Genomic DNA, 24064 nt, shown 5'->3' with positions numbered 1-24064 from the left:
CCTGTATTATACTCCAGAGCTGCGCTCACTATTCTGCTGGTACAGTCACTGTGTACATACATTACATTACTTATCCTGTATTATACTCCAGAGCTGCACTCACTATTCTGCTGGTACAGTCACTGTGTACATACATTACATTACTTATCCTGTATTATACTCCAGAGCTGCGTTCACTATTCTGCTGGTACAGTCACTGTGTACATACATTACATTACTTATCCTGTATTATACTCCAGAGCTGCGCTCACTATTCTGCTGGTACAGTCACTGTGTACATACATTACATTACTTATCCTGTATTATACTCCAGAGCTGCACTCACTATTCTGCTGGTACAGTCACTGTGTACATACATTACATTACTTATCCTGTATTATACTCCAGAGCTGCGCTCACTATTCTGCTGGTGCAGTCACTGTGTACATACATTACATTACTTATCCTGTATTATACTCCAGAGCTGCGCTCACTATTCTGCTGGTGCAGTCACTGTGTACATACATTACATTACTTATCCTGTATTATACTGCAGAGCTGCGCTCACTATTCTGCTGGTACAGTCACTGTGTACATACATTACATTACGTATCCTGTATTATACTCCAGAGCTGCGCTCACTATTCTGCTGGTACAGTCACTGTGTACATACATTACATTACGTATCCTGTAATATACTCCAGAGCTGCGCTCACTATTCTGCTGGTGCAGTCACTGTGTACATACATTACATTACGTATCCTGTATTATACTCCAGAGCTGCGCTCACTATTCTGCTGGTACAGTCACTGTGTACATACATTACATTACTTATCCTATATTATACTCCAGAGCTGCGCTCACTATTCTGCTGGTGCAGTCACTGTGTACATACATTACATTACTTATCCTGTATTATACTCCAGAGCTGCGCTCACTATTCTGCTGGTGCAGTCACTGTGTACATACATTACATTACTTATCCTGTATTATACTCCAGAGCTGCGCTCACTATTCTGCTGGAGCAGTCACTGTGTACATACATTACATTACGTATCCTGTATTATACTCCAGAGCTGCGTTCACTATTCTGCTGGTACAGTCACTGTGTACATACATTACATTACTTATCCTGTATTATACTCCAGAGCTGCGTTCACTATTCTGCTGGTACAGTCACTGTGTACATACATTACATTACTTATCCTGTATTATACTCCAGAGCTGCGCTCACTATTCTGCTGGTACAGTCACTGTGTACATACATTACATTACTTATCCTGTATTATACTCCAGAGCTGCGCTCACTATTCTGCTGGTGCAGTCACTGTGTACATACATTACATTACTTATCCTGTATTATACTCCAGAGCTGCGCTCACTATTCTGCTGGTACAGTCACTGTGTACATACATTACATTACTTATCCTGTATTATACTCCAGAGCTGCGCTCACTATTCTGCTGGAGCAGTCACTGTGTACATACATTACATTACGTATCCTGTATTATACTGCAGAGCTGCGCTCACTATTCTGCTGGTACAGTCACTGTGTACATACATTACATTACTTATCCTGTATTATACTCCAGAGCTGCGCTCACTATTCTGCTGGTACAGTCACTGTGTACATACATTACATTACTTATCCTGTATTATACTCCAGAGCTGCGCTCACTATTCTGCTGGTACAGTCACTGTGTACATACATTACATTACTTATCCTGTATTATACTCCAGAGCTGCGCTCACTATTCTGCTGGTGCAGTCACTGTGTACATACATTACATTACGTATCCTGTATTATACTCCAGAGCTGCGCTCACTATTCTGCTGGTGCAGTCACTGTGTACATACATTACATTACGTATCCTGTATTATACTCCAGAGCTGCGCTCACTATTCTGCTGGTACAGTCACTGTGTACATACATTACATTACTTATCCTGTATTATACTCCAGAGCTGCGCTCACTATTCTGCTGGTACAGTCACTGTGTACATACATTACATTACTTATCCTGTATTATACTCCAGAGCAGCGCTCACTATTCTGCTGGTGCAGTCACTGTGTACATACATTACATTACTTATCCTGTATTATACTCCAGAGCTGCGCTCACTATTCTGCTGGTGCAGTCAGTGTGTACATACATTACATTACTTATCCTGTATTATACTCCAGAGCTGCGCTCACTATTCTGCTGGTGCAGTCAGTGTGTACATACATTACATTACTTATCCTGTATTATACTCCAGAGCTGCGCTCACTATTCTGCTGGAGCAGTCACTGTGTACATACATTACATTACGTATCCTGTATTATACTCCAGAGCTGCGCTCACTATTCTGCTGGTGCAGTCACTGTGTACATACATTACATTACGTATCCTGTATTATACTCCAGAGCTGCGTTCACTATTCTGCTGGTACAGTCACTGTGTACATACATTACATTACTTATCCTGTATTATACTCCAGAGCTGCGCTCACTATTCTGCTGGTGCAGTCACTGTGTACATACATTACATTACTTATCCTGTATTATACTCCAGAGCTGCGCTCACTATTCTGCTGGTGCAGTCACTGTGTACATACATTACATTACTTATCCTGTATTATACTCCAGAGCTGCGCTCACTATTCTGCTGGTACAGTCACTGTGTACATACATTACATTACTTATCCTGTATTATACTCCAGAGCTGCACTCACTATTCTGCTGGTACAGTCACTGTGTACATACATTACATTACGTATCCTGTATTATACTCCAGAGCTGCGCTCACTATTCTGCTGGTGCAGTCACTGTGTACATACATTACATTACGTATCCTGTATTATACTCCAGAGCTGCGTTCACTATTCTGCTGGTACAGTCACTGTGTACATACATTACATTACTTATCCTGTATTATACTCCAGAGCTGCGCTCACTATTTTGCTGGTGCAGTCACTGTGTACATACATTACATTACTTATCCTGTATTATACTCCAGAGCTGCGCTCACTATTCTGCTGGTGCAGTCACTGTGTACATACATTACATTACTTATCCTGTATTATACTCCAGAGCTGCGCTCACTATTCCGCTGGTACAGTCACTGTGTACATACATTACATTACTTATCCTGTATTATACTCCAGAGCTGCGCTCACTATTCCGCTGGTGCAGTCACTGTGTACATACATTACATTACTTATCCTGTATTATACTCCAGAGCTGCGCTCACTATTCCGCTGGTACAGTCACTGTGTACATACATTACATTACTTATCCTGTATTATACTCCAGAGCTGCGCTCACTATTCTGCTGGTACAGTCACTGTGTACATACATTACATTACGTATCCTGTATTATACTCCAGAGCTGCGCTCACTATTCTGCTGGTGCAGTCACTGTGTACATACATTACATTACGTATCCTGTATTATACTCCAGAGCTGCGCTCACTATTCAGCTGGTGCACTCACTGTGTACATACATTACATTACTTATCCTGTATTATACTCCAGAGCTGCGCTCACTATTCTGCTGGTGCAGTCACTGTGTACATACATTACATTACTTATCCTGTATTATACTCCAGAGCTGCGCTCACTATTCTGCTGGTGCAGTCACTGTGTACATACATTACATTACTTATCCTGTATTATACTCCAGAGCTGCGCTCACTATTCTGCTGGTACAGTCACTGTGTACATACATTACATTACTTATCCTGTATTATACTCCAGAGCTGCGCTCACTATTCTGCTGGTACAGTCACTGTGTACATACATTACATTACGTATCCTGTATTATACTCCAGAGCTGCGCTCACTATTCTGCTGGTGCAGTCACTGTGTACATACATTCCATTACTTATCCTGTATTATACTCCAGAGCTGCGCTCACTATTCTGCTGGAGCAGTCACTGTGTACATACATTACATTACGTATCCTGTATTATACTCCAGAGCTGCGCTCACTATTCTGTTGGTGCAGTCACTGTGTACATACATTACATTACGTATCCTGTATTATACTCCAGAGCTGCGTTCACTATTCTGCTGGTACAGTCACTGTGTACATACATTACATTACTTATCCTGTATTATACTCCAGAGCTGCGCTCACTATTCTGCTGGTGCAGTCACTGTGTACATACATTACATTACTTATCCTGTATTATACTCCAGAGCTGCGCTCACTATTCTGCTGGTACAGTCACTGTGTACATACATTACATTACTTATCCTGTATTATACTCCAGAGCTGCGCTCACTATTCTGCTGGTACAGTCACTGTGTACATACATTACATTACTTATCCTGTATTATACTCCAGAGCTGCGCTCACTATTCTGCTGGTGCAGTCACTGTGTACATACATTACATTACTTATCCTGTATTATACTCCAGAGCTGCGCTCACTATTCTGCTGGTGCAGTCACTGTGTACATACATTACATTACTTATCCTGTATTATACTGCAGAGCTGTGCTCACTATTCTGCTGGTACAGTCACTGTGTACATACATTACATTACGTATCCTGTATTATACTCCAGAGCTGCGCTCACTATTCTGCTGGTACAGTCACTGTGTACATACATTACATTACTTATCCTGTATTATACTCCAGAGCTGCGCTCACTATTCTGCTGGTGCAGTCACTGTGTACATACATTACATTACTTATCCTGTATTATACTCCAGAGCTGCGCTCACTATTCTGCTGGTGCAGTCACTGTGTACATACATTACATTACTTATCCTGTATTATACTCCAGAGCTGCGCTCACTATTCTGCTGCAGCAGTCACTGTGTACATACATTACATTACGTATCCTGTATTATACTTCAGAGCTGCGCTCACTATTCTGCTGGTGCAGTCACTGTGTACATACATTACATTACGTATCCTGTATTATACTCCAGAGCTGCGTTCACTATTCTGCTGGTACAGTCACTGTGTACATACATTACATTACTTATCCTGTATTATACTCCAGAGCTGCGCTCACTATTCTGCTGGTGCAGTCACTGTGTACATACATTACATTACTTATCCTGTATTATACTCCAGAGCTGCGCTCACTATTCTGCTGCAGCAGTCACTGTGTACATACATTACATTACTTATCCTGTATTATACTCCAGAGCTGCGCTCACTATTCTGCTGGTGCAGTCACTGTGTACATACATTACATTACGTATCCTGTATTATACTCCAGAGCTGCGTTCACTATTCTGCTGGTACAGTCACTGTGTACATACATTACATTACTTATCCTGTATTATACTCCAGAGCTACGCTCACTATTCTGCTGGTGCAGTCACTGTGTACATACATTACATTACTTATCCTGTATTATACTCCAGAGCTGCGCTCACTATTCTGCTGGTACAGTCACTGTGTACATACATTACATTACTTATCCTGTATTATACTCCAGAGCTGCACTCACTATTCTGCTGGTACTGTCACTGTGTACATACATTACATTACGTATCCTGTATTATACTCCAGAGCTGCGCTCACTATTCTGCTGGTGCAGTCACTGTGTACATACATTACATTACGTATCCTGTATTATACTCCAGAGCTGCGTTCACTATTCTGCTGGTACAGTCACTGTGTACATACATTACATTACTTATCCTGTATTATACTCCAGAGCTGTGCTCACTATTCTGCTGGTGCAGTCACTGTGTACATACATTACATTACGTATCCTGTATTATACTCCAGAGCTGCGTTCACTATTCTGCTGGTACAGTCACTGTGTACATACATTACATTACGTATCCTGTATTATACTCCAGAGCTGCGTTCACTATTCTGCTGGTACAGTCACTGTGTACATACATTACATTACGTATCCTGTATTATACTCCAGAGCTGCGTTCACTATTCTGCTGGTACAGTCACTGTGTACATACATTACATTACTTATCCTGTATTATACTCCAGAGCTGCGCTCACTATTCTGCTGGTGCAGTCACTGTGTACATACATTACATTACTTATCCTGTATTATACTCCAGAGCTGCGCTCACTATTCTGCTGGTGCAGTCACTGTGTACATACATTACATTACTTATCCTGTATTATACTCCAGAGCTGCGCTCACTATTCTGCTGGTGCAGTCACTGTGTACATACATTACATTACTTATCCTGTATTATACTCCAGAGCTGCGCTCACTATTCTGCTGGTGCAGTCACTGTGTACATACATTACATTACTTATCCTGTATTATACTCCAGAGCTGCGCTCACTATTCTGCTGGTGCAGTCACTGTGTACATACATTACATTACTTATCCTGTATTATACTCCAGAGCTGCGCTCACTATTCTGCTGGAGCAGTCACTGTGTACATACATTACATTACGTATCCTGTATTATACTCCAGAGCTGCGCTCACTATTCTGCTGGTGTAGTCACTGTGTACATACATTACATTACGTATCCTGTATTATACTCCAGAGCTGCGCTCACTATTCTGCTGGTACAGTCACTGTGTACATACATTACATTACTTATCCTGTATTATACTCCAGAGCTGCGCTCACTATTCTGCTGGTACAGTCACTGTGTACATACATTACATTACTTATCCTGTATTATACTCCAGAGCTGCGCTCACTATTCTGCTGGTACAGTCACTGTGTACATACATTACATTACTTATCCTGTATTATACTCCAGAGCTGCGCTCACTATTCTGCTGGTACAGTCACTGTGTACATACATTACATTACTTATCCTGTGTTATACTCCAGAGCTGCGCTCACTATTCTGCTGGTACAGTCACTGTGTACATACATTACATTACGTATCCTGTATTATACTCCAGAGCTGCGCTCACTATTCTGCTGGTGCAGTCACTGTGTACATACATTACATTACTTATCCTGTATTATACTCCAGAGCTGCGCTCACTATTCTGCTGGTGCAGTCACTGTGTACATACATTACATTACGTATCCTGTATTATACTCCAGAGCTGCGCTCACTATTCTGCTGGTGCAGTCACTGTGTACATACATTACATTACTTATCCTGTATTATACTCCAGAGCTGCGTTCACTATTCTGCTGGTACAGTCACTGTGTACATACATTACATTACTTATCCTGTATTATACTCCAGAGCTGCGCTCACTATTCTGCTGGTACAGTCACTGTGTACATACATTACATTACTTATCCTGTATTATACTCCAGAGCTGCGCTCACTATTCTGCTGGTGCAGTCACTGTGTACATACATTACATTACTTATCCTGTATTATACTCCAGAGCTGCGCTCACTATTCTGCTGGTACAGTCACTGTGTACATACATTACATTACTTATCCTGTATTATACTCCAGAGCTGCGCTCACTATTCTGCTGGTGCAGTCACTGTGTACATACATTACATTACTTATCCTGTATTATACTCCAGAGCTGCACTCACTATTCTGCTGGTACAGTCACTGTGTACATACATTACATTACTTATCCTGTATTATACTCCAGAGCTGCGCTCACTATTCTGCTGGTACAGTCACTGTGTACATACATTACATTACTTATCCTGTATTATACTCTAGAGCTGCGCTCACTATTCTGCTGGTACAGTCACTGTGTACATACATTACATTACTTATCCTGTATTATACTCCAGAGCTGCGCTCACTATTCTGCTGGTGCAGTCACTGTGTACATACATTACATTACTTATCCTGTATTATACTCCAGAGCTGCGCTCACTATTCTGCTGGTGCAGTCGCTGTGTACATACATTACATTACTTATCCTGTATTATACTCCAGAGCTGCACTCACTATTCTGCTGGTGCAGTCACTGTGTACATACATTACATTACTTATCCTGTATTATACTCCAGAGCTGCGCTCACTATTCTGCTGGTGCAGTCACAGTGTACATACATTACATTACTTATTCTGTATTATACTCCAGAGCTGCGCTCACTATTCTGCTGGTACAGTCACTGTGTACATACATTACATTACTTATCCTGTATTATACTCCAGAGCTGCGCTCACTATTCTGCTGGTACAGTCACTGTGTACATACATTACATTACTTATCCTGTATTATACTCTAGAGCTGCGCTCACTATTCTGCTGGTACAGTCACTGTGTACATACATTACATTACTTATCCTGTATTATACTCCAGAGCTGCGCTCACTATTCTGCTGGTGCAGTCACTGTGTACATACATTACATTACTTATCCTGTATTATACTCCAGAGCTGCGCTCACTATTCTGCTGGTGCAGTCGCTGTGTACATACATTACATTACTTATCCTGTATTATACTCCAGAGCTGCACTCACTATTCTGCTGGTACAGTCACTGTGTACATACATTACATTACTTATCCTGTATTATACTCCAGAGCTGCGCTCACTATTCTGCTGGTGCAGTCACTGTGTACATACATTACTTATCCTGTATTATACTTCAGAGCTGCGCTCACTATTCTGCTGGTGCAGTCACTGTGTACATACATTACATTACTTATCCTGTATTATACTCCAGAGCTGCGCTCACTATTCTGCTGGTACAGTCACTGTGTACATACATTACATTACTTATCCTGTATTATACTCCAGAGCTGCGCTCACTATTCTGCTGGTGCAGTCACTGTGTACATACATTACATTACTTATCCTGTATTATACTCCAGAGCTGCGCTCACTATTCTGCTGGTACAGTCACTGTGTACATACATTACACAACAGGCCTATATAATTCTGTATACAATGAGCTCCCCCTGGTGGTAGCTTCTTGTCGCCGATATGACAGTGACATTATCACTGCCCCCTGCTGGTCAGCAGAGGTACTGGAGCAGCTGTGCTTACTATTCGGACATAATGTATAAGTGGATATGGGCAGTATAAATCAGGCGCCAGCTCTCCACTTACTTGGCACAGAACCCGCTCCTTTCTGGCACAATATGTTTTATTACGACTAGCCTCATAAGCAGTGAATGGGGCAGCCGAGTGTCGCTCCTGGGAGAAGCCATTTTTCCTACCACTTACTATAAAGAGCCTTTAATGAGCCTTTAATTAACTTGTAACAATGTGTCTGTGGCAAGGTGATTCCATCCTGAAATATTCTTTCTTTCCCGGCTATTGATATTCCGCTAACCTGAGACGTTCACATTGAATGAACCTTGGGCTGTCAGTGACGGCGAGGGACAATGAGTCAATGGATCGGGAACATTCATCTGTTACTGTGTGAGCGGGACGTGCGCTCCTCCAATTTACTGCAAGAAGTAATTGCAGAAATCTCCCGAAATCTGCGAAAATAATTGTAGTCTCACTTGTGTTTAGGGCTCACCGGAGTATTACCGCTCAGTACAATCTGTAAATAATACGGCCCCCCGAGCGCTCTATGGCACTGCCGTGTCTCTGCATGCCTGATAGTACATATGGAAGATGTGAGCATGCCTCATGAAATGTCGGTAGTTTTATGTAGAAACGGGCAGCGTGGGGTGTCTATGGCTCTATGGAGGCACAATATGGCGGCATATGGAGTCCTTATAGCTTCATATTACATAGAGAGGTATAATATAGGGTGTCGTTAATTCCATAGCACATAGGAGACACCATTTGGCAGCACACGGGATGACTATGGCTCCACACTACATATGGCCAGGGCCGCACCTCTAATGAGGTGACGTGAGGCGACAGCCTCCGGCGGCACTATCGGGGGGTGGCATAGAGGAGCGCTGGTCTGCGTGATTCGCTCCAGACCATTATTATATGCCGCCCCTCCTGATAGTGGCTGCGCTGTTAAATAGATCGGCGTCTGCAAGACACCGATCTATTTAAAACGAATGTCGTGTTGCTGTAGACCAAGAGTGGCACGCGAGGCATATTTTGCTGGCACGCCATCCAGCCCGCAACCTTCATGCACTAAATTGAGAGAGAGCGTCCCTTCAGTGCTCTGGTAGAGCTGCGGTGTAGGACACGCCCCCTTCTCTAACTGCCCACCAATCAGAGGTGAGCCTCTCACTGCACAAGATAAGGGCTCCCTGGACCTGCTGTTACACATGAGGAGGAGCTCCTGCCGTCTGCAGCCCTGAGGAGGAGAGGAAGCTGAACAAAGTGAAAGCAAAAACAACATCAGGTACATGTGTGTTACTAACTATTCCTAGTAATGTCAGGCATTTGGGGTTATTAGTTTAGTGTTAGTAACTCCATGTGCCTCACATTAATAGGAATAAACCCCATCATGTCCCTCATATTAACCCCTGTGTGCCTCACATAAGGGTTACTGATATGTGAGACATATGGAGGTACTAATAAAGGACCTATATAATGAAGATATTCACTTATTACCTCCATGTGGCTCACATATCTGTGTCAATTATGTAAAGCACACAGGGGGTTAATGTGAAGGACATGATGGGGTTCACTGCTATTAATATGAGGCACATGGAGTTGTAACCTGCAATGTACATGACCAGACTCTTTATCTACAACTATGGATAAAAGTACAGACCTATACATTTCTATGGACCCATATATACAGCCATTTATTGTGGCTGTGTATCTGGGCCAAATTGAAGAGCTGAAAATTATAGAGCAGGTCCTATATCTGTCCTATACATCCCCTATATCTGTCCTATACATCCCCTATATCTGTCCTATACATCCCCTATATCTGTCCTATACATCCCCTATATCTGTCCTATACATCCCCTATATCTGTCCTATACATACCTTATATCTGTCCTATACATACCCTATATCTGTCCTATACATACCCTATATCTGTCCTATACATACCCTATCTGTCCTATACATCCCCTATATCTGTCCTATACATCCCCTATATCTGTCCTGCACATCCCCTATATCTGTCCCATACATCCCCTATATCTGTCCTGCACATCCCCTATATCTGTCCTATACATCCCCTATATCTGTCCTATACATCCCCTATATCTGTCCTGCACATCCCCTATATCTGTCCTGCACATCTCCTATATCTGTCCTATACATCCCCTATATCTGTCCTATACATACCCTATTTCTGTCCTATACATCCCCTATATCTGTCCTATACATCCCCTATATCTGTCCTATACATCCCCTATATCTGTCCTGCACATCCCCTATATCTGTCCTATACATCCCCTATATCTGTCCTGCACATCCCCTATATCTGTCCTATACATCCCCTATATGCGTCATATACATCCCCTATATGTGTCCTATACATCCCCTATATGTGTCCTATACATCCCCTATATGTGTCCTGCACATCCCCTATATCTGTCCTATACATCCCCTATATCTGTCCTGCACATCCCCTATATCTGTCCTATACATCCCCTATATGTGTCCTATACATCCCCTATATGTGTCCTATACATCCCCTATATCTGTCCTATACATCCCCTATATCTGTCCTATACATTCCCTATATCTGTCCTATACATCCCCTATATGCGTCCTATACATCTCCTATATGTGTCCTATACATCCCCTATATGTGTCCTATACATCCCCTATATGTGTCCTGCACATACCCTATATCTGTCCTATACATCCCCTATATCTGTCCTGCACATCCCCTATATCTGTCCTATACATCCCCTATATCTGTCCTATACATCCCCTATATGTGTCCTATACATCCCCTATATCTGTCCTATACATCCCCTATATCTGTCCTATACATCCCCTATATGTGTCCTATACATCCCCTATATCTGTCCTATACATCCCCTATATCTGCCCTATACATCCCCTATATGTGTCCTATACATACCCTATATGTGTCCTATACATACCCTATATGTGTCCTATACATCCCCTATATGTGTCCTATACATCCCCTATAACTGTCCTGCACATCCCCTATATCTGTCCTATACATCCCCTATATCTGTCCTGCACATCCCCTATATCTGTCCTATATATCCCCTATATGCGTCCTATACATCCCCTATATGTGTCCTATACATCCCCTATATGTGTCCTATACATCCCCTATATGTGTCCTGCACATCCCCTATATCTGTCCTATACATCCTCTATATCTGTCCTGCACATCCCCTATATCTGTCCTATACATCCCCTATATGTGTCCTATACATCCCCTATATGTGTCCTATACATCCCCTATATCTGTCCTATACATCCCCTATATGCGTCCTATACATCTCCTATATGCGTCCTATACATCCCCTATATGTGTCCTATACATCCCCTATATGTGTCCTGCACATACCCTATATCTGTCCTATACATCCCCTATATCTGTCCTGCACATCCCCTATATCTGTCCTATACATCCCCTATATGTGTCCTATACATACCCTATATGTGTCCTATACATCCCCTATATGTGTCCTATACATCCCCTATATGTGTCCTATACATCCCCTATATCTGTCCTATACATCCCCTATATGTGTCCTATACATCCCCTATATCTGTCCTATACATCCCCTATATCTGTCCTATACATCCCCTATATCTGTCCTATACATCCCCTATATGTGTCCTATACATACCCTATATGTGTCCTATACATACCCTATATGTGTCCTATACATCCCCTATATCTGTCCTATACATCCCCTATATGAGTCCTATACATCCCCTATATCTGTCCTATACATACCCTATATGTGTCCTATACATCCCCTATATGTGTCCTATACATCCCCTATATCTGTCCTGCACATCCCCTATATCTGTCCTATACATCCCCTATATCTGTCCTGCACATCCCCTATATCTGTCCTATATATCCCCTATATGCGTCCTATACATCCCCTATATGTGTCCTATACATCCCCTATATGTGTCCTATACATCCCCTATATGTGTCCTGCACATCCCCTATATCTGTCCTATACATCCTCTATATCTGTCCTGCACATCCCCTATATCTGTCCTATACATCCCCTATATGTGTCCTATACATCCCCTATATGTGTCCTATACATCCCCTATATCTGTCCTATACATCCCCTATATGCGTCCTATACATCTCCTATATGCGTCCTATACATCCCCTATATGTGTCCTATACATCCCCTATATGTGTCCTGCACATACCCTATATCTGTCCTATACATCCCCTATATCTGTCCTGCACATCCCCTATATGTGTCCTATACATCCCCTATATGTGTCCTATACATACCCTATATGTGTCCTATACATCCCCTACATGTGTCCTATACATCCCCTATATCTGTCCTATACATCCCCTATATGTGTCCTATACATCCCCTATATCTGTCCTATACATCCCCTATATCTGTCCTATACATCCCCTATATGTGTCCTATACATCCCCTATATCTGTCCTATACATCCCCTATATCTGTCCTATACATCCCCTATATCTGTCCTATACATCCCCTATATGTGTCCTATACATACCCTATATGTGTCCTATACATACCCTATATGTGTCCTATACATCCCCTATATGTGTCCTATACATCCCCTATATCTGTCCTATACATCCCCTATATGTGTCCTATACATCCCCTATATGTGTCCTATACATCCCCTATATGTGTCCTATACATCCCCTATATCTGTCCTATACATCCCCTATATCTGTCCTATACATCCCCTATATGTGTCCTATACATCCCCTATATGTGTCCTATACATCCCCTATATGTGTCCTATACATCCCCTATATCTGTCCTATACATCCCCTATATCTGTCCTATACATCCCCTATATCTGTCCTATACATCCCCTATATCTGTCCTATACATCCCCTATATCTGTCTGCTAGGTCAGTGAAAACCACATCCGTGCCACTTGTATGCAGGAGGTGTAAGGCTGAGGCCCCACATTGCAGAAACGCAGAGTTTTTGTTGCAGATTTTGCTGCAGTTTATTTCAACCAAAGCTAAAAATGGCTACAGAAGGAATGGGAAATATATAGGGAGTTTCTTACATGTTTCCCTTCTGCTCAATCCACTCCTGGCTTAGGCTCAGAAAAACGCAGTAAAATATGCAACAAAAAAAGCTCCAACGTGGGGGCCTCAGCCTTACGCTAGGTTCACACCAGCATCTGGACTCCGTTCTCAGGTTTCTGTCGTCTGCATGCAGAAGACGGAAACCTGTCATGCCGAGACCGGCCGTGAGCGGCGGTGAGCGTTTTATGCGCTCCGCGGCGAAACCGTTTTTTTTAAACCGGACACAGAGTACTGCATGTCCAACTCTGTGTCCAGTTTTAAAAAAACGGTTTCTCCGCAGAGAGCATAAAACGCTCACCGCCGCTCACGGCCGGAGACTTTTCAAGCCCATTCAAATGAATGGGATTGAAACATTCCGGCAGGTTCCGTCTCCTGCCCCTGTTTTGTGCAGGAAACGGAAACCTGCAGAACGGAGACCGGGCACAGATGTGAACAAGACCTTAGGCTAAAGCTCCACGTTGCAGAAACTGCTTTTTTTTCGTTGCTGATTTTGCTGTGTTTCTTGAGCCGAAGCCAGGAGTAGATTGAGCAGAAGGGAGACGTATAAGAAGCTTCCTATATATTTACCATTCCTTTTCTAGCCATTCTTGGCTTGATCATTTGTACAAGGCACCATTGGCAGCACAAAGGGTGCCAATGGTTCCACACTACATATGGTGGCACAATATGGCGGGATGTGTTATCTATGTACTATAATATGGTGGCACATGAAGTATTATGTATAGAGGCATCATATGGCAGTAGTATGGTTTTGTAATGTTTAGAGAGGCACGCTATGGTCTCTTTTTTACTGAATCCACACCCACATGTCTGGCATGTCACAAAATTGTAGCCCAAACTAGATCAGTCAAGGTGTGCCATAGATGGAACATATTGCACTAAAGATGCACCACATTGCACCTAAGATTTGCCATGTTTATGCCAGTATCTAGTCATCGGCCAGAGTATCTATGGTTCTGTACTGTGGGTCAAGACACGAGATGGTACAAGGAGCGCCTATGAGTATTATGGAGGCTCAACAAGGCACGGATAGAGTATTACGACTCTACTGTGTAAGGAGGTACCATATGGCAACATAGTACCTATGGCTCCATACTACATACACAGTCACCATATGTGTCGATGACTCTGTACTATGTAAGGAGGTATCGTGTCACTCCATGGTCACCATATGACAGCACTTGGAGTGTCTATAACTCTGTAGTATTTATGGACGTGCCATTCGGCCTATGGCTCCATGCTACATGCGGAGTCCACATAGTGTCTACCGCTCCATACAATGCCATGGAGAACTTTTTGAGGAGAACCAAATGGACATCACACATGGTGGCCAGTAGATCATAAAGACTGTAGCCGTGATACTCGTCCCAGGTAGGATGGACAAAAACTTCCTAACTGGTCCAAGGAGATGGGGTAGTTCGATGGTACGGTACGGTACGGTATAACATGGCACGGCTCGGCTCAGCTTGGCTCGGTTCGGTGATGAGACAGGAGAAGTTCTTCACATCTTCGAGGAGCTGATCATGGGAAGATGTTTTAGCATTCTTGGGCAGAAATGTTGATACCTGACTTATATTTATGAAGCTCATCTCGCCTCAGGCTCGCGGCAGCCGCCATTTATCAGTGGAGCAGGTAAGGAGGCAAATTGGTGTTCTCTGACAACTTGGGATTATGGATGGGACAGGAAGCAACAAGGTTCTGTCAGACGTAGCCTCTCTGTCCACGGTAAAAGATACAAATCTTCATACACGACTAGAAGAGCGGCTCATCCATAGGGAGAATGTGACAAGGAAACGGCGCGCTCTTCATCACGAATGGGACGGGGTGCCTACATATTCTGTACATGACCTCACAGCGTGATAAGTGGTCACTTTGGAAAGGCATAGAAATAACACATTTGTTTTCCTGCTGGCTGGACGGAAGATTTATGTGACGGCAGGAGCCACCGTGGAAAGAGATGAGGAGAACATTTTGGAAATAGATGTAATAACAAGTAGCTATGCAGCAGGACTTTCATGGGGCTCGCTGGAGAATTTAGGTTCTTGATGTTCAATTTGGAGCCATAACATCAATAAAATTGATGGAGGTTCCCCGACGTCAAGAACTGTTTGTCATGGTCATCACCGACACATCAAGATATCCATACCAAAATATTGATGGAGGTTCCCCGACGTCAAGAACTGTTTGTCGTGGTCATCACTGACACATCGAGATATCCATACCAAAATATGGGTGGTGTAGGGTGGCATGTCAATAGTGTCAGACGGAGATTCTTTGGCCCATCTTCCAACAACGCCTTCTGATTTTGGTGTCTTCTGCTGGACCATTCTCGTGCTTGAGGCTGGTCCCACCAGAGGATTCTTTGCTACTTTGGTGGGCCAGTCTGATACTTCATGTCACTATTATTGGGTGAACTGGTTTGTATGAAGCCAGGCTTATTGTGAACATTACATTTTTTGGGCTTACCTTACATAAATCCATTAATGTTGATTATTATACTCTAGGTTCTTTTGGAGGCCAAAGTAGTGGTATAAAAATCGATAAAAGATTTTCACACTTTTCCTGAACTCCGCCACAGCATCCTCCGGTGTTCCTGTCTCCTTCCCGTGTAGCCTGCCATCTTCTCCAGCTCCCAGGTCACGGCTGACATCTGTGGGCATCAACTTGATCTCAATTTGACATTACAGTGGACAATAAGCACAATGTTATCAACATCCACCACGTGACCAGTGAGACCCACCCATAGGTCTTGGCCGTGACTTGGACGTCATCGATGTCAATGCCCCCACGTGACTGTTGAGGTCCAACCTTGGTGTTGACCTGGTTGTAAAGAATATGGCAGAGTGCCGTTGAAGAAAACTCCAACACCAGAGGATCCCACACCAGAACCCAGGAGAGGAGCAAATTTTTATTTCTTTCATTTTAACTCACGTTCCTTGGCTTCCGAATATTATACAGGGGGGACCGAAGAAACCCCAGAAGATAGTAATCATCCTTACCCTGCACTGTGGTTTGGACCAAACAACTTTTGCAAAACAAATTTTGCAAAATTCCATGTCCAGTCACTAGCAAGCGTACATGTCCTGGGCACAAAGTCTTCTTCACCTCATTGAGGTGCTACTACCCATCTAATGCATATGGTGGAGAGGGGCAACTACCGTCCCGTTACCCCAACCTGAGGTCCAGACATTAATCTCGAACCACGAAGGACGACTGGATCTCAAAAATCGATGGCAAATTTTTGACCTCGGATTGCAAAAGGAATAGCGTGAACAAGAAACATGAGGCAGATAGGAGGGAAGGGGAACAAGTCTAAGAACCTGTTAATACGGAGAAGACTTTCATAGGCGATATGATATTATTCCACATCGATGCACCTTCATCCGGCGTTAATAACAGACTCCATACTGTTTCTATAGAAATAACGGTCACTTATCTAAAAGGTAGATTCTTGCGGTTGAGCGTAGAGACGCGCGTCACTCTGACGTCTTCGCCGGCTTAATCTTCATCCTTTTATCCACGGAGTGATCTTTTTCCCTTTCCTTTCAAGGACTGTTTCCCCTCTTGTTTAACAAAATTACGCTCTACGGGAGCCCGGCAAATCACCGCTAATTTTATTTAACAGCACTTACACCAACACAGCGGCGGGAAAGTTAGGAGTGGACTTAATTAAAACCTAATGCAGACAGGACATCCTCACCTTGTCAGCGGGGGCCGAGCGAAATCACAAAAGCAGAAAGGACAGAGGACAATGCAAGACGAGAGTCCATAAATGGGGCAGAAGCAATTAATCGGGTTACTCTGGTTCCATCAAAGACCCCCAAGTCAGTGGCATTGTCAGGAGGAGCGCGGAGCCCCGATTCTCCAAGAGTTTTAATTCAAGGCGAAAAAAAACACTCGACGAGAATGGAGAGAAGAAAGCGCCAATGATCAGAGACATCCCATGGCCTCCAGACAACTAAATAAGCATACAAGATGCCAACCCGGTTCGCACACAATATAATGAGGAGACGGCGTCTTGTAACGAGTACATTCATAATGTGTATTTCCAAGAAGGTGAATTTAATAGAGGTTGAGGACACCAACCCCGTAGAACGAACTGCAGGAGATCTTCTATTCAAAACAACTCCATGGATGGGGCTTCCTCGGCACATTTTTCAGCTGTTTAGACTTTTTTTTTTGGAAAGTCGGACAAAATAGTTCTTTGGAGGAACCATCTTTTCAATTGAGACGTCCAATTAACCGTAAGGGAGATTGAGCTCGGTGGCTTTCTTTCTGGAAATCTAGGGGGGGTCACTTGTTAGTGGTCAACCGAAATTGGTCTATGGCAAGACGTCTTATAGAACTAACCCCATGGAGAGATCCTCGGAAGTACTTTTAATAATGGGGATAGTGGAGAGGGAGCTAGATAAAGGTGAAGAACAATAGTGGTATGGCCAAATTGCTACATAGGTACGCAACCATGGACAACTCATAGCTGGTAGGATGATATGTAGAAGACATGTTCATGCTGGAGTGACGGTCCTTTCCAAAGACTACTCACTCAAGCTGGTTGTATTGATCCCTGGGGTACAAAAAGTAGGCTTGAAGATAGGAGGACCCTTAGCCTGACAACTTTGGCTCTCACGGACTGGGTTAACTTGTTAGGATAGCCCCATTTCTACTCCTTCTTTTTCAAGACTAGAACTTAGGGTTGAGCTATTGGGATTGGAAAAGATCGGATCCCGATAGAGCAAATTTCACGATCGTGATCGGCTGGAAAATGATCGGAAATCGGATTTTGAAATCTGAAGATCGGCTCAACCCCAAAAGTGACTTTTCCCATAGAGAAGCATTGACTAGGGTTGAGTGATCGGGAAAGATCGGATCCCGATCGGCGATTGAGCACATTTCAAGATCGGGATCGGCTGGAAAATAATCGAAAATCGGATTGATCCTGAAATCTCAAGATCAGCTCAACCCTACTAGAACTTCATCCTTCCTCGAAATGTGTATTTTATTCCAGGGTAGTTACAGACTCAAAAGCAATTCGGACGAATACCTGGGTCTTGTAATGTCTCTTCAGAATGGTCCTCCTTGCGACGGTTACACTCGGAGAATTCGATATGAACCATGAAGTGTTCAATGATGCTACGTGCAATCTCCATCTCTCCCCACATCCTGCCAGATGCCACTCCATCCATCAATCTTTTATTTTTGCAGAGTGGGGGCCCCGCATCTCTAGTTTTCATTAGATTGATATATGACAAATGGTAGCACAGCTCGGAGGGGATTTATTAACTTGGAGAGATGTATTGAGGCTGAGATAGAAGCCTGTTTTCTTCCAGGCATGGAGATGGCAGCCGAGGATGAGTAATGAACGTCTTCTCTCTGCTATTAGGGAGTTTCTAGTCTTACATTCGCCTCCACTGTTGAGTACCAAGCGCTCGGTGTTATCTCTCACAGGACAAAGACCTGATGCCGACCAAAGAGTACGTGATGATTCCTTCATCAATCTTTACAAACTGTAGTATCTTCTCAGGGCGTAACATTGGTGGAGGGGTTCACCCATTCTTCATTCTTAACAGCTTTCCCAGTCATGATCACCGGTGGGAATACCTGGAGCAGATGTAAAGTCTGGAGCGAGACGTGGGAGTCTAACTACAAGAACCAGGTCACAAGTCCAAGGGATGAAGGGTTAGACTGACTATAGATATCTGTTTGTTAAATGGTAGTTCGGCAGCTACTATAACTCCAGAATCCATATGCCATGGGGGAAAGTTGATGGCCTCCATATATCAGATGGCCAGTTGGTCCCACCAACATTGTCAGATTTGGTTGACACTCATCTAATGTGTAGAACTAGCTTTAGGTAAAGTGTAAGGCAGGGCCAAGGTCAAGATCAGAGTCAGGACAGTAGCGAATAATCTCCAAAGGCCTGTACCTCATACAAAGACAAAGGGTATCCAGACGGATCTTCAGGACGGGACAACCACCATGAAGAGCTGATGCTATAGCTGCTGATCGAGGCAAGTGATCAACATGGACCAAGATGAGGAACAAACTTTTATATCTCTACCATATTATATATTGGAAATTATCTATGAAAATAGAAGACTTCCACCATAACCAGGCGAACATGGCAAGGCAAGATACAGAAGAGCCTTGTCGGAGTCTCACGCCCATTCTTTGCTCTTGATTTGGTGCTGGTTTATCCTCAACCTGAAATCTGACGCAGTTGTAGGAGTTTCCCCATTCTTATGAACCTTTACTGTCATGGTCGCCAAAGTAGCCACAAGTGGGAGGCAAAGTCTGGAACAAAGTGAGGAGTCAACGCTTGGAGCAGGGACGTAACTAGCAAAGTTCAGGACTCATAGAAAGCTTTTGACTGCCAGTCCCCACATGGTATGGTATAAATCCTCCTTTTCTGACCCCATTTCTGTCCCCTATGTGGTATAACAACCCTCTTTACCAGTTTCCACATGGTTTAACACCCCCTTTACCGGTGCCCATATAGTATAATGCTCTCTTTAAATATTCTCCATAGTATAATTCCCCATTTTCTGACCTTCGCATGATATAATGCTCCATTTACCGTCCCCTACATTGTATGATGCCCCCATTACTGGCCCCCACATGATAAAACACTCTCTTTACTGGCCGCACCCATTATATCGCTCCATGATCGGACCCCATACAGTTTGCTGCTCCCTTTACTGCCCCCCCACACACAGTATACTACCCTTTTACAGGCCCCCATACAGTAAGGTTCCCCCAATAGTAGGCCACTACCTGTTGGATTACTCCAGCAGGTAATGGCTGCCAGTTACTTACCGATCCCCACTACTGGTCATGGCCACCTCAGTCTCTAACACCGTACAGCATCAGCAACATCATGTGGGACATAAGGGGCCGCCTAGAGGGCTGAAGGAGAAGAGGAAGTGGTCATGAACAGGTATGGATTCGGTAAATAAATAATGGCCCTTACCTGCTGGATTACTCCAGCAGGCAATGACTGCCAGTTACTTACCGATCCCCACTACTGGTCATGGCCACCCCAGTCTCTGACACCGTACAGCATCAGCAACATCATGTGGGACATAAGGGGCCGCCTAAAGGGCTGAAGGAGAAGAGGAAGTGGTCATGAACAGGTATGGATTCGGTAAATAAATAATTGCCCTTACCTGCTGGATTACTCCTATTAATGACCCCCTAGCCCTATAAGAGACACTACAACTGCTATGGTGGAAGTTCCACCATTGGCCAGGAGTCTAAAAACAAGAACCAGGTGACAAATCCAAAGGACTAAGACTTTAAGCTGGCCATACACGTCAGATATCTGTTGGCCAAACAGCTATACCTCCAGGGTTATACCTTGTAGGGCTGAAAGAGTTAAAGAGTCGATTTAGCTCCTGTCATGGTAACGTGGGCACCAGACGCACCAGTTATATCAATTAGTGCTTCGCGAGTCAATATTTTACAATTAACAAGATACAGAGATTGATGTCTCCATTTGCAGAAAATGGCTGCTCGATGTCGGCCGCACCTCAGTGATTCTCTTAATAAACATCAGAAGATTGAGTGTCCACGGATAAAGAGGAGCCGAGGAAGACATCGTAAATCTTTTTGAGAAGGAATTAGCTCTATGTAAAGTGATCATTGGTGATCGACCCTTGTGCCATTATTATGCGGTAGATAATAGACTGTTGGTCGGAACGAACTGGATGTTCTACCATGGCCCTATGGAAAATATCCTAGAAATTGGGGAATGACTTGACTGAGATGCGATGCTTTCCCTCAATCGGATGCTCTACTGGCATTGAGCAGACATCCAATAACCATAAGCTTCTGAAGTTCAACGTAACGGGACGGAAAGCGACCAAATGGGCTAAAAGACAACATCAATGGATGCGGAATACCGTAGCTATAGGATGGCGAGATGGAAATCAGCGGGATATTAAGTAACGGAAACAAGTCAATAGAACAATATAACCTGGAGCGGGAACTTGAAAGGACATTCAAAGACTACTGAACGCTGAAGTGGATCGCAACGGGACGCTGATTACAGTGGTGGTAAATATATAATACATTGGAACTGGACTGGTGACAGCAGGGTATACAGTACGCTATATACTGATAGAAAGTGCACTATAGTGATATACATTAGCGGTAGTCGGATGTACACAAGAATAGTCGAAGGTGACCTGGATGTGGTTCTGACCTGACTCCTCCGACCCTCTGCAGTTCTCGAGCATCAGAAGACCTCCCATACTGTAGGTATGGCTAATTAGGATCTATGGCAGATCGTCCTTTGGCGTCCGCTGTATTGCGGGGTCATTTCACGCTGTATTTTGATGTATTAATCTCTCATCTTTCAGTCTTCCTAGTACAAAAGACGTGAGATAAGAAAGCTTCAGCTCTCACCGCAGCAGGAACCGAATCAATAGCTGCAACGGAAGGCGTATTATTTGCAATTAGCTATGGATCAGGTGAGGACATCGCACCTACAGCCTGGAGATCTTGGCAGCCTTCTTACACTACTAAGCAGCAGGTTCCAAGACGTAGGAAGAAGTCGGATCTGTTCGTCCCACACAGTCTGTCCTCCTCAGCTCATTTTCTGCCGCCACAATTGCAATGGACAATCTTCTCAGTCAGGTTATTCCACTTTCAGTCTCTTCATCCGTATACTACCGCCAAGTCATAGTCTATAGTGGCGTCCATTGATGGCAATCCTCAAGATTTGATTTTGTAAGAACACCCACCAATTTCGTTTCAGACCAAACTTGTCTCTTCTAGTGTTATGAATTTCGTGAGCCCCTCGTGACCACTTAGATTTAATCTGGTCATGGAAGAGACCTGAAGAAGACCAAAGACACCAGCATACTGGAGACCAAGAGTGAGACCTGGAGAGGTGAAGGAAGGTGAGTATCAGTATGTATTATCTATCTGCGCCTACCTTGGTCCTCCAGAGTATAAAAACCCAAAAAATTCAGGTTCAGCCTGGAACATTAAGAAATGGATCTCTCATCCCAAGTATCAACCCACAGAAGAAGACCATGTAAAAAAAAGTCCAGACCACTCTGGACCACTCATCACTAACAGAGCCGGTAGATTTACACCAGCAGAAACAAGAGGCAACTTAATGTTCTGCAGGCCGATGTCCTTTACTGGTCACCATTGATATGGTTGTGCACTAGTTGGCATGTAGCTCAGTCACATGTCTTATGGGGTATGTTGTCACAAAGTCACATTACCTGTTAGGTTACTAGTGACATTTCGATTATTTGGTTAATGTCTACTTGGCACACCTGATATGCTCGGGCTACTCATATGTCTTCTTTTTGGTGGACCTGATGACTAGTCATGCTTCATATGGTTGTCTACCTAACTCCAACTCTTTAGCTTGGTGAAGCTGTTGGCTAGTCATAATACTTTGGTTGAATGGTCAACACTTTTCATAGGGTTGTCTTCTAGTCACATATCTTGTTTGGTTACCTGCTACACATGAGATCATTGGTTTACGTGTCTACTAGGCATGGTAGCTATCTTTGGTTGGCATCTTTACTAGTACCACTTGTTATACTTGGTTGTCTAATGGTCATATTTGATATATTTGGTTATCTACTTGGCATACTTGCTATATTTGGTTGGGTACTGGTTACACTTGCCATGTTTGGTTGTCTACTGACCATACTTACTATGCTGGAGTGTCTTCTGGTCACGTTAACTGTGTTTAGTTGGCATATCTACTGGTCACACTTGCTATGTTTGGTTGGCTTGTCCAAAAGTCACACCCACTAAGTTTAGTTGTCCTATCTACTGGATCATACTTGCTATGTTTAGTTACTTTGTCTGCTTGTCCCACCAGATGTTTAGATGGCATCTCCACTGTTCACTCTTGTTATGTTTGGTTGTTTTTTCTCCTGGTCACATTTACGTCATATGGTTGGGATCCTCATTGGTCACTCTTGCTGTGTTTGGTTGGTTTGTCTTCTGGTCAAATTTACGTCATATGGTTGGGATCTTCATTGGTCACTCTTGCTGTGTTTGGATGGTTTGTCTCCTGGTCACATATACATCATATGGTTGGGATCTTCATTGGTCACTCTTGCTATGTTTGGTTGGTTTGTCTC

This window comes from Leptodactylus fuscus, chromosome 7 (assembly GCF_031893055.1).
Source record: "Leptodactylus fuscus isolate aLepFus1 chromosome 7, aLepFus1.hap2, whole genome shotgun sequence".
Lineage (NCBI taxonomy): Eukaryota > Metazoa > Chordata > Amphibia > Anura > Leptodactylidae > Leptodactylus > Leptodactylus fuscus.
The sequence above is the reverse complement of the archived record's forward strand: the minus strand, read 5'-3'. Positions refer to the sequence as shown.